Source organism: Haliotis asinina, chromosome 8 (genome assembly GCF_037392515.1).
Source record: "Haliotis asinina isolate JCU_RB_2024 chromosome 8, JCU_Hal_asi_v2, whole genome shotgun sequence".
In the NCBI taxonomy this organism is placed as follows: Eukaryota; Metazoa; Mollusca; class Gastropoda; order Lepetellida; family Haliotidae; genus Haliotis; species Haliotis asinina.
Genome location: NC_090287.1, coordinates 3,750,675 through 3,763,149, shown reverse-complemented (window position 1 = coordinate 3,763,149; position 12,475 = coordinate 3,750,675).

Sequence of the window (12,475 nt, the reverse complement as noted above, 5' to 3'; positions counted from 1 at the left end):
CACAGACAGGTGAGTATTGATTTTTATTGTCATTAAATATAAATCTCGGGTAGATGGTATGAGTTGGGGGAACATACAGTCATAGCGACAGAGATCGATGCCGATGGGGGTGGTAGAGGACAAGAGACTGGTAATATTCTTCCTATGGAATCTTCCATTGCCTTGCGTAAAAATCACATGGATGAGAACACGACTTGCCGTCAACTGATTTTGACACTGCGTTCTGTTATTTGGCAAATGATTCAACTGATTACTGCCACAGTTAGAATTTGCCGGTTATCTGTTAACATTATTAATATCTCCATCTAGAGTCACTCTTGTTTATGTGCCTGGGTTTGCTTCCAGGTTTGTCTGCACCCATGCTGGGGGAAGGGGGTGTCACCAAGGGAGTATAGGCTGTTCTCCAACATTAAGCTGACGTCCCGTGAAATTATGTTAAAAGTGGCGGTATTCCGAATTCATACACATGGTCATGTGATGAGGTCATACTTTGTTCAAATCAGGTTAAGTTGTGGGAAGGGACTTTAATGGGCTTCAACTTATTTATAATGGGAAACACAGCGTTTGAGAATATACCTTTACTCCTTGATCAGGTGAATAGATGGTATGATGCAGCCACCTTATATGTGTACATGTAAGGACACCAACAGTAATAACTGTTTCCTTCGCTTCCAAGAGTGTCACTCTACAGATGATGGACATCAGTGTACCTCAAGCCCACCAACTACAACTCTGTCCACGCTCTAGCAGCTGCCGTTGCATTTCACTTGTCAGGAGCCTGTCCCCAGTGGTCGATTCACTTCCCAGACCAACTACGTCATTCGAGAGTATGAGCCAGGTAACAGTTACCACAACACTACCTATAGCTAGATGTCAACAGAACCCTAAGACAAAGGCACCTAGATGCCTTCTTTTACATCATTTGCGTGGTATGTGGCCTGTTAGGACGAGACAACTATTGAAAAACGTTGTAAGCTCCAGTTCTTTTTCCATGCTTTAAGAACAGATACTGGACTTTCGAAATATGCTAAGTGTGATTAGGCCTATTACTTATTGCCGTTGTCATATGGTCCCAAGTCTTGTATTGCCTTTTGTGATTGTCCAATTCACTGCCTTTCAGCATGCATGTGTTAATTATTCAATTGATCTTTTTCTTTCACAATACACTTGTTTACGTACTGATTCACGACTTCATTTTCCGTTTCAGCTTGGGAATCAACCATCGTGTTGATGAAGCTTTGTTTTTAATATGAACAGGCACAGGAATCCGACAGTGTAACGTATCGATACCCCGGGTGAATCAATAACATATAACCTATAGAAAAAAGAAGTGCGCACAGAACAAACACGGTAATGTTGAACAACAAACAGTTGTATTGTATATGCAGAAATCACAAAGCTATGGTGACTGAGTTGGGACATCGCTTTATCGCCCTGGAAAATATAGACATCGCAACAAACGACAGAACGACACGACATTGCGATACGGCGATACGATATAGCAATATCGCGACTCAGCTAGAAAACGAAAACAGCGACAATACGACACGAAATGGCGATATCACGACACTGAAAGGCGATAACAACACGATATGGCGATAACACAACACGATATGGCGATGACACGACACGATATGGCGATAACACGACACGAAAGCCACCATACAAAGCAGTACAAATTCACACAACGCTGACACGGCAGTATACTGACAACATACAGCGGGAATGGCAATAAAACCAGTCATACCCCTGCTGACCCAGCTCCACACACTGCAATAGCACCTGACCGGGTGTCTTGTGTTGTTGTTTGACGCCGAATAAAACAATATTCCTGATGTCTGAAGAAAGTCGAGTCTGGACCCCGCTGTCCTGGGAATGACGAGCATCGATCCAGGCAGCTGGAACACCATAACATGTATATCCGAGTCACTGAGCGCAACCAGCCGATCATTTAGGACCACGCTATGCCGCATGCACATTAGCAGCCATTCAGACAGACCGTATAAGGTCACTGTAGGTGATGTAGTACTCAATGCCGGCTTTGACGTCGGTTCATTGCAACGGTACAATGCAACGGTGAGTGAGTGAATACATCACCTGCACCATAGTGACTGCCTGTGTTGTTTGGTTGACAGGACTACCGTCCGGAGAGTGGTTCTACTGTTGCAGCAGTGATAAGTATAGCTGTAATAGACGACGTTAAACTTAATGGAGTGAAACACTATCTGATAGTAAAACATAGTGGGAATAAGTTCGATTACCAACTACAGATAGAAAAGGGATTAACTTAAGTGAGGGATGGGATATGGTAAATATATGCTATATCTCAGTTGAGCAAACAGTTACCTCTGCTAATTGATCAGCAGACTTGTGACAAAACATGTTCTATAATGAGACGGCATTGTATTATGACAAGCAACGATCACTAAAACTGATGAATTTACTTTCGTAATCTATAAGTCCTTTTTAAATATCAGCCCATTTATTCAATATTGTATTTTCCGTTGTCTGTAGTGGGCGCTTATCGACTCATTTAGTCGATCACTGATCAGAGTGTTTGCGCACTAAATCGGATTAATCCCAGATACAGTGTTTTCTAGTTTCTTGGGTTACCTATTTTTTTAACAGTAGTGGCTGACTGACATGTGTTTATACAACTGCGGCTTATTAAACCTGTTATCAGCCCAAACCCCTTGGCTTTCGTGGTTTCGTATCCCAGTTTGAGTTTTCTTCCGTTGACAGTAATTTCGTATTTCATTTTGTGGATTCTTGCGTTGTCCGTGGTTTCATATCGCAGAGTGTGGATTCTTGCGTTGTCCGTGGTTTCATATCACAGAGTGTGGATTCTTGCGTTGTCCGTGGTTTCACATCACATAGTGTGGATTCTTGCGTTGTCCGTGGTTTTGCATCACAGAGTGTGGATTCTTGCGTTGTCCGTGGTTTCACACCACAGTGTGTGTGTGTGTGTGTGTGTGTGTGTGTGTGTGTGTGTGTGTGTGTGTGTGTGTGTGTGTGTGTGTGTGTGTGTGTGTGTGTGTGTGTGTTGGGGGTAGGGGGAGGGGTTAGGCTTGAACTCAAAATGATGTACAAAAAGGAGTGGAGAAAAATTATACAATACACGTTGTCGAAACCAAAGTTGGTATGCGTTTTCAGGACATGAATGCCTTGACGGAGTTTTCAAACAGAAACTATGTTATGATTTTCTTACAGAGTTATGGCCCTTGTCATGCATTTCTTGATTAGTGCACGTTACCCCCAATGGGGACAGGTTTCCTCAGAAAGTGTTGTAGACAGTGAAACCAAATTTGGTCTTTGTTTTCAAGACATGAATATCATTGTGGATTTCAAAAACAAGAACCAAATAGAACAGAAAACTGTGGCGGGGATATTGACAACCATTGTTGTCTTTGTTCTGCATAAACAGTGTCCTCGATGGAGACTTTATGTCAGTAAACATGTTATAGCCCACTGTAGTTTGTTAGTCGTATGTTAAATATGCCATTGATTATTTCTGTTTTAGAGAGAAGGTTACATAAGTAATTTAGGATGATAACTAATGCTTCCGCCTTGTTTCCTCTGACAGAAAAAAACAACCACAAGTTGAGAAAAGTTTTAGAATCCACGCCAGTTCTTAGTTTTCGACATATATAACTCATGCTGATATTTGTTGATGCTTTGGCATGTTCTTTGCATATCAGTGACGACAAAAGCTAATGGCAGCACCACAGCATCCTTTGAACAACAGTATCAGATGATCACTGCTTCCCTTCAAACTGTTTCTCCCACATCACCATGGTGATATAACCGAAATACTGTTTCACACACACATTCACACAAACCCCCCCTCTGCATGCATTCTGCTTCTTTAATTATCTGTACAATGTTCTACTAACCAAGCTGAGAAATTGAAAACGAGATAAGCAGATATCACCATTATGCTTTAAAGATCACCAAATATCATAATTGTACGTGAAACAGACAGGAACAAAGTGTTGACTCCCTGCCACATTACGCAGTGTATCACCATGTTTGCTTATCCACAGTGACTGTGCAGAGAAGGTGCCAGCTTCACAAGCTAAAGACGACGTCACAGCAAAACAGCCCTGGGATGTCAGCCGTAAGATAGTGAATTTACCATCATCATAGAGTCATCAAGAAAGTTGCCAGTCATGATGCAGGAAACAGGACGGTTTCAGTGTATACTAATGTGATAGTAAACATACTTGCTGGCAGTACATCATGTGATCACTCTGCACCAACTGGATGTGGTTGGCAGTAAAGGACAGGACTGCTGTCCTTGTGACAGAGTAGGGATATAGTGATAGTGTGAAGAGCTTAGGGGAGGCTGTACTATTTAGCTTGATATCAGTTGCCACAAAGGGAGGATGTGTGTAACGTTGTGTATTCTTCTAAGGCTTGAACATCCTTGGTATACATTCCGATAAATGTCCACTGTACCCTGGATGCATCTGTGGCTTAGCCAGATGATTTATTACCCCCCTTTGCTCGCTCCACATTCATTCTCACAGTGGCCAATCAGCTAGGCCGCCGTTACAACAGAGCATGCCAGTGTCAACAAAAATCAGTGGTCGCAGTAATTTTGTACTCAGTTCAACTCAAAGTTTGGGAAATCATACAAAACTTTAGGAAAATATACTGAGTCAAGAAAGAAACTTTTCAAAATGTAATTTTTAAAAATAATGAACACTTTTTCTCTGATGATACATCTATGTATCCGAAATGGGATCCCTATCTTTCGACTCTAGAGAACCGTCAGCAAAACCGACTCAAACCCATCCATTCGTCGTGCAAATGACGTCAGTGGCAAATCAGGTTTTGCACGTGCAGTCGATAATGTGATCTTCGCATTTTCACGTGTTTGCATTGGCCTCAAGAATTAAAAAAGAACACTTTAAATGCCACGATTGTCAAATGTGCAACGTCAACGTGCCGTTGGCGTGTTGCAACAGGGAAGATCAGTTATTGACGTTACAAAAGCAATGAGATGCAGCCGTCGTACTGGCACCACTTCTGATCACCCAAGGTTGGGCCGTCCACGAGCAGAAGACCTTCAAATCGTCCTGCGTCACCATGTGACAGATTTCTGCCGGCTACACGAACCAGGGCTGAGATGTTTAGAGGTCGACTGTCCTCACAGACCATTCGAAATCGGTTGTGGGCGGCCAATCTTCATTCTCGACGTCAATATCGTGGGCCAATATTGACACCGTATCATTAACGTCAACGTCTGCTGTGGGCCCAACGTCATCTCCGACGGACCCAAAGAGACTGGAATCGAGTCGTCTTTAGCAATAAATCAAGGTTTACCGTCAACGTCATGGACTGGCCATCGAGGTCCCCTGACCATAATCCAATAGAGCACGTTTGGGATGCACTTGGGAGAAGCCTTCGTGGTCTTAGGAACCAACTTCAGAATTTGCAGGAACTTGGAACTGCCTTGCAATAGCAATGGCGCAGAATCCCCAACCACGTGTTCACAAGCATCAGGCAGTCGATGAGGAGACATTGTTTGGCAGTGGTAAATACGTGGAGCAGCCATACACAATATTGAACTGAGAAATTTCGAATTTTTATTCTTGTGACATGACATTCTGGATACCCATGTTTTGGAACTGCGATGTAGCCTAATGGAACTGATTCTGGCACTGTCAGTGTATCGAGTACATCAGACAGATCTCAGCAATGAAATAATAACAATTTAACCATCTTACCATCTCTTGTACTTTTATAGTGCCCTGGAGAAAGAATGTGAAGTTTCTTTTTTGACTCAGTATATATGTAATCCTTCTGATTTTGGTTGCCAAGTATAATGGTTTAGATAATTTAAGAAGCAAAAGTGAGCTGTACTTGGTACAGTCAACTTCCCAGCATAGAAACCTGATTGGACAAAAAGTCAGTCAAGAAAGGTAATAAATTCATCAAGCCATAGATGCATCCATGGTATAGTAGAGATTTACCAGAACGTATACCCCTTAGACCGAAACATCGAGGATGAGGCGTGATCAGTTTGTTGACAAGTTATGTCTAAAGTAGTTACTTTATCAGAGCAATTCAATTGCTTCCAAATTCTACTCTTATCTTGTATGGCTCAGTGATTCTGTTTGAATACCAGTTCTATGTGTTTTCAATGAGTGAGTGAGTGAGTTTAGTTTTACGTCGCACTCAGCAATATTCCAGCTTTATGGCGGCGGTCTGTAAATAATCGAGTCTGGACCAGACAATCCAGTGATCAACATCATGAGCATCGATCTGCGCAATTTGGAACCGATGACATGTGTCAACAAAGTCAGCGAGCCTGACCATCCGATCCCGTTAGTCTCCTCTTACGACAAGCACAGTCGCCTTTTATGGCAAGCATGGGTTGCTGAAGACCTATTCTACCCCGGGACCTTCACGAGTCCTATGTGTTTCCATACATGTGGAAGTTGTCACAAAACATATTGCAAGGTCTGATCCTATATTCCAACAGTATGTCAGCTGTTTATATACTATACTATATTACCATTTACCTTTGGTCTGTCACAATAGTTGTACCAGAGATCTTAAATCTCATTACCAGAGTACTGATGCAATAAGCACTCCTATTGCTCCTGACAGTAATCTTTAGTTTTACTGTCAGTGCAATATTAGAACTTATAAACAAGCAATTCATGAATGGACATGATTACTTCACACTTCCAGTTCTTGCAACTCATACATTTGGGTGTGTTGATCTTGAAAAAACAATCCAGATTGTGATTGAACAGTATACATTTCTGTCCTGTTCACAAATATGCACAAACATAGAAATTTATATCACTGCAATGTGCAAGTTCAAAAAGTAAACTTACTTTATGAAACTATGCTAGAGTGTGCCGCATGTTCAAAGAGAGACTTTCGTCAATGACTGCTGATTTTAGTTTTGCATGGAAAATATTTTCATGACAGTCAAGAACAGTAATTCACTGACCTCCGAGCTTCTGGTGTTTACGTAAATATATATCACATTGTCTGTTACACAGATTTCACAAAGCTGAAGTGTTGCATGTGTGTGTGTGTGTGTGCGCCTGTGTGTGTACAGACAACTATTCTTGCTATGTATGGAACATACAACTGATATGCTCTCACTGTGTATTTATTTATAATGAATCTTATTTCATATCTTTGCTGTATTTTTTTAAGTGTGTTTTATCGTTGATGTTTTGGAATGCAATGTTTGTAAACTAGGCGAAGATCACTTATCTCCCTTTGGCTCCCTCATTTTCCGCTGTAGTTACATACATGGTGTTTTGTCTACTGCTTACATAGTGAATGTTTTCCATTAAAAACTATATATGAGTATATGCTTTTAACATTTCTTACCTAGGTCACAATGATCAGTTTGTACTTTGATAAATTTAGATTGAGGTAGTTTAGTTTTCACCACCCTCAGCAGTATTCCAGCTATATGGCGGATATATTTGAGAAAAGCATTATGAGGCTAAAGTATGTTGTCAATTTCGCTGGTCAGCTTAGCAAAGTAGGGTTTTTTATAAAACGTGACTGTGATATCATGGAAGTGCAGTCAAGAATGGGCTTCCCACTCTGCGCGTACAGTGGGAGATGAAACCTTCAGTATGAGAGGCATATGCCTTCACTACTAAGTTGCCAATACCTTCAGTATGCGAGACATATGCCTTCACTACTAAGTTGCCAATACCTTCAGTATGAGAGGCATATGCCTTCGCTACTAAGTTGCAAATACCTTCAGTATGCGAGACATATGCCTTCGCTACTAAGTTGCCAATACCTTCGGTATGAGAGGCATATGCCCTCACTACTAAGTTGCCAATACCTTCAGTATGAGAGGCATATGCCTTCGCTACTAAGTTTCCAGTACCTTCAGTATGAGAGGCATATGCCTTCACTACTAAGTTGCCAATACCTTCGGTATGAGAGGCATATGCCCTCACTACTAAGTTGCCAATACCTTCGGTATGAGAGGCATATGCCCTCACTACTACGTTTCCAATACCTTCAGTATGAGAGGCATATGCCCTCACTACTAAGTTTCTAATACCTTCGGTATGAGAGGCATATGCCCTCACTACCAAGTTGCAAATACCTTCAGTATGAGAGACATATGCCCTCACTACCAAGCTGCAAATACCTTCACTATGAGAGACATATGCCCTCACTACTAAGTTGCCAATACCTCCGTTTCCTCAAGAAGGGATCTTCAGACATGGTTAGCTTTGACGTGCATACTTTGTTCTGGATGCGTAATGGTGAGCTTCATAATGGTCCATAGTTTAAGATGATGCAGTATCAGCAATGAACGACTTCTGTTTTGACTTTGATTGATTCACACTTTTGTACACTTTGTGAATGTTTAGCACTGGTTTGGTAATGAATATAGTTTAGTGTGATGAATTTCCTGTATACTGTCCTGTAAATATGATGCTACTAGACAAGGCGATAAAGCTACAAGGAATAAAGTTCGTAATACAAGATATACATCGCACAATTTGTCATCGTGATTCTGACTGACTTTTTGGCGACACCTGTAGGAAGAAATATCACTTGATATACACTATGACCAAAGGAAACAGCGCATGTTCCAATATCTGGAAAACATTTCTGGCAACTAGTTACTGAAATTGAAGGTCAAAGTGATGGCTATTTGAGTGATTATTATCAGGTGTTTAAGGAAACTAGACTTTGCTTCATAGTTGTGTGTTTCCCCAAACCAGAAGTCATTGCATCATATGTTAAACGTTTTAACACGCTTTCTCAGTAACGTACACATTTTAGTGCTTTGGAGAGGGGTGGGGGCACACAAACTCATTGGTCTAACTCCCTCCGTCAGAACATATTTACAACCACTGCAGCATCAGGTTTCCTTGGAAAAATAAACTAACACTACGTGTTTAATTTTCATTATGGCTACAAACACAGACGAGGGTAACATAAACCTGCCTTTTGAATAGTGGACTATCCGGGTTCTCATTTGCACACTCCCTAGTGTATACAAGAATCGTGACCAATGAGATATTACTTTCGATGTCTTATTGTTAGGTATTTCGCTTGGAGTAACAGGATATTCACAAAGGCAATGAAAATATAAGTGGAAGTCCGAACATTTGGTACAAACTCTGTTGTGAATGCATAATGACATTTATAAAGTGGAAATGCACCAAATGTTATACTTACCGTTACACTCATTTACTTTTACTAACCTACAGATTCTAGAACTTTCGTTTTAGGTTGACCCCATCTGCAAATCGAAATCCCTCTCAGCCAGGCACCGGCCCGGCACCTGGCACAGAAAGTCCATAAAATGGAAGGTGGACTACTAGTAGTCCAGGTATGTACCTTCTGACAAGTGTCATTTGACACGGCTCCCATTGCTGAAACTGTGAGTATACAATGCTTATTAGAAAGTAGTCAGATGCAACATATGTTAAACACAGTGAAGCTGCTACAATTGGCCAGGGATGGGTCAGCATGGCTCATCTTCTTCCAGGGTTGTGTATACCAAAGTTTAGATGGAAGTACATTTACAGTTGTTTTCACAGGCACTTGATGTTGCATCTGATTTACACTGAACTTTCTTGGGAACCTTTTCACATTTATTTAGTACTACTGTTGTTTATAGAAGTGGGGTGGATACTTTATTCATGGGAGTGTTTTGTTTATCTTTAGTACAATAACTAATACAAATTTTCTGTCATTAGTGTTGCATATTTATTTCTGACAATATTTTCTATGGCTTGCTGTTCAGGTGAATATTCCTGAAAGAAGGTATGTACTGTAATGAAGAAGTGGGTGTTCGATTAAATAAAAGAAACACATGTAATATCACTCGTATTTAATGTGAAGCGTAACATGTATCATATTTGGGATTACACTTTGTCAGTTACATCAGGGAGACTATATACACATTGTTGTAGATTATCCCTGGTTAAATACAGATTCGAGCACATCTGTTGGGTTGAGTCCCATCCGGGATTTGAACCCGCACCCACAGAGTCAGGCATTTTGTCACCAGCACACACTCAGTTGCCTAACCCGCATTGCAGTACTTTCCATGGTTGGCGCTATGGCGCAACATTTCACAGCTTGTAGGACCTAGAGTAGCTGAATATTGACATATTGGTGCCACACAGTCTTAGTATTTTGATGTCTCTTTATGTCTCTGTATATCAAAGACGTATCATGGATATGTCAGTTTGGTGGCTCAGACTCAGCTCGAGACATGTCAATCAATTCTGCTACCATTTACTTGAAGTGAGAAATGGGAATTGAATCAGGACGATTGCCTCCTTGCTTTGACAGTCTATCCTGAAAGCAAGCTATCAAACTGCAACATGGAACAACTGTCAGGAAGCTGAAAATTCAAGTCTACGGGCACCAAATGCCATGGATGTGTGGAAGAAAATGGTCACAGAGATTTGCTGGATGACAGGATCGCCAGATGCTGTTCTTGAGTTCAATTCTTTAAAGAGCAGAACAGTCTGTAAACTTCCAAGTTGTCAATGCCTTAACAAGAGATTGAACTACACTGTCACATATCAGAATCAGACTTGTAGCAACGTGATATGTTTATGGTGCAGAGCAGTGTCCGTCACTACATAATTTAAGGAACTTGAAGGTGCTCTGAAACTTTGAAATTAAATAGCTGGCTTCACAATCAATGAAAGAAGTATTTGGAAACGTCCTTTGAATGTACACCCTTGACTGTTACAAAATCAGTAGTAAATGATATTTTAGGTATTCAAATAAGACAACTTGATCTTGATTTAATCTTTTGAATCATATTAACACCATTCTACCTACCTTTTTCAGCCTCACTCTCAGCTTAAGCTACTAAACCGACATGGATATTATACCATTTATAAATGTAGAAACCAAAACCACTTCAAAAACGTAAAAGTGTTTGGTCTCTCTGAGTGGTACCGAAATATTGTCTGGCTCATTGCCTACTATCCCATCAGGATCCCCGTGTGAAGCATGGAAGCCGTAAGATGTTTCTTGTACGTCATGAGAGTTCACCCCGTGAGGATTCCGTTAGCATGGATTTCCTGGTCATAGTTTCTCATGAATCTGTGTTTCTTTGTGTAACAGATACCCACTGTCGTCTGCTTTTGGCAGTCGTTGAGAATACCATGCTGTACTGGGGCATGCCAAACACCCGTGCTTCTCAGTGGGAACAATACACGTCATCAGGTAAGTGAAGCAATGTCTGGTAAATATGTCTGTTTTCTATATTCAAGGACTCTCAGTTAACTTATTGTACTTATTATTATTCCTCGACGATCACAAAGTCAGTTGCTGGATATTCTGATTTGTAGTATTCCCAGAAATTATCGAGAGAGGTGTTTCTAAAACAATTATCTAAATCATTGAAGTTGTACTTAAATAATGTGTTCAAATATGTAGGTGCATTGCTCAACAGTACTTATCACAGTAGTGCAAGCGCCAAGGTACACTACTCAACAGTACTTATCAAAGTAGTGCAAGCGCCTAGGTACACTACTCAACAGTACTTATCAAAGTAGTGCATGCGCATAGGTACACTACTCAACAGTACTTATCAAAGTAGTGCATGCGCCTAGGTACACTACTCAACAGTACTTATCAAAGTAGTGCAAGCGCCTAGGTACACTACTCAACAGTACTTTTCAAAGTAGTGCATGCGCCTAGGTACACTACTCAACAGTACTTATCAAAGTAGTGCATGCGCCTAGGTACACTACTCAACAGTACTTATCAAAGTAGTGCAAGCGCCTAGGTACACTACTCAACAGTACTTATCAAAGTAGTGCAAGCGCCTAGGTACACTACTCAACAGTACTTATCAAAGTAGTGCATGCGCCTAGGTACACTACTCAACAGTACTTATGAAGGTAGTGCATGCGCCTAGGTACACTACTCAACAGTACTTATCAAAGTAGTGCATGCGCCTAGGTACACCGTGTGTTATTCAGTCGTTATCATGCCGAAAATTCCAATTACTTTCATACAGTGTTCGGGCCTTTGGAAGGAGGTGGTCGTTTAATTATAAGATGTCAACTTATCGTTCCTTTGTCAAATTTCCGGTGGATATACGCAATGGTGTCATTCCACATGATGACCCGACATGTGAAATTTCGGGATATGGCGTTTGTAGGTAGGTTTTGCGATATCTTTTGTCGACACTTTCACACAATTCGGGGAAAAGACAGAGAGACCTTTCTTCAGAAAAGAAAACGTTATCCCAGTCCTGATTTTCGTGAACCCTACTCCAGTTTAACCGTCTTTCTTTTTGTGCATCTTTCATCAATGGTCAGGGGATTCCCCGCTTTTTAACCCAAATCTTTAGAATTCTTGTCTAAGGGTTTCATACCCGCATACTTCCTCTATTAATACTCTCAATCCCATCGCTTTCCAATTTTAAACTGCTCACAATCTGACCCAGTCACCTTCCCTCAGACAAACAACAACAATCATGAGA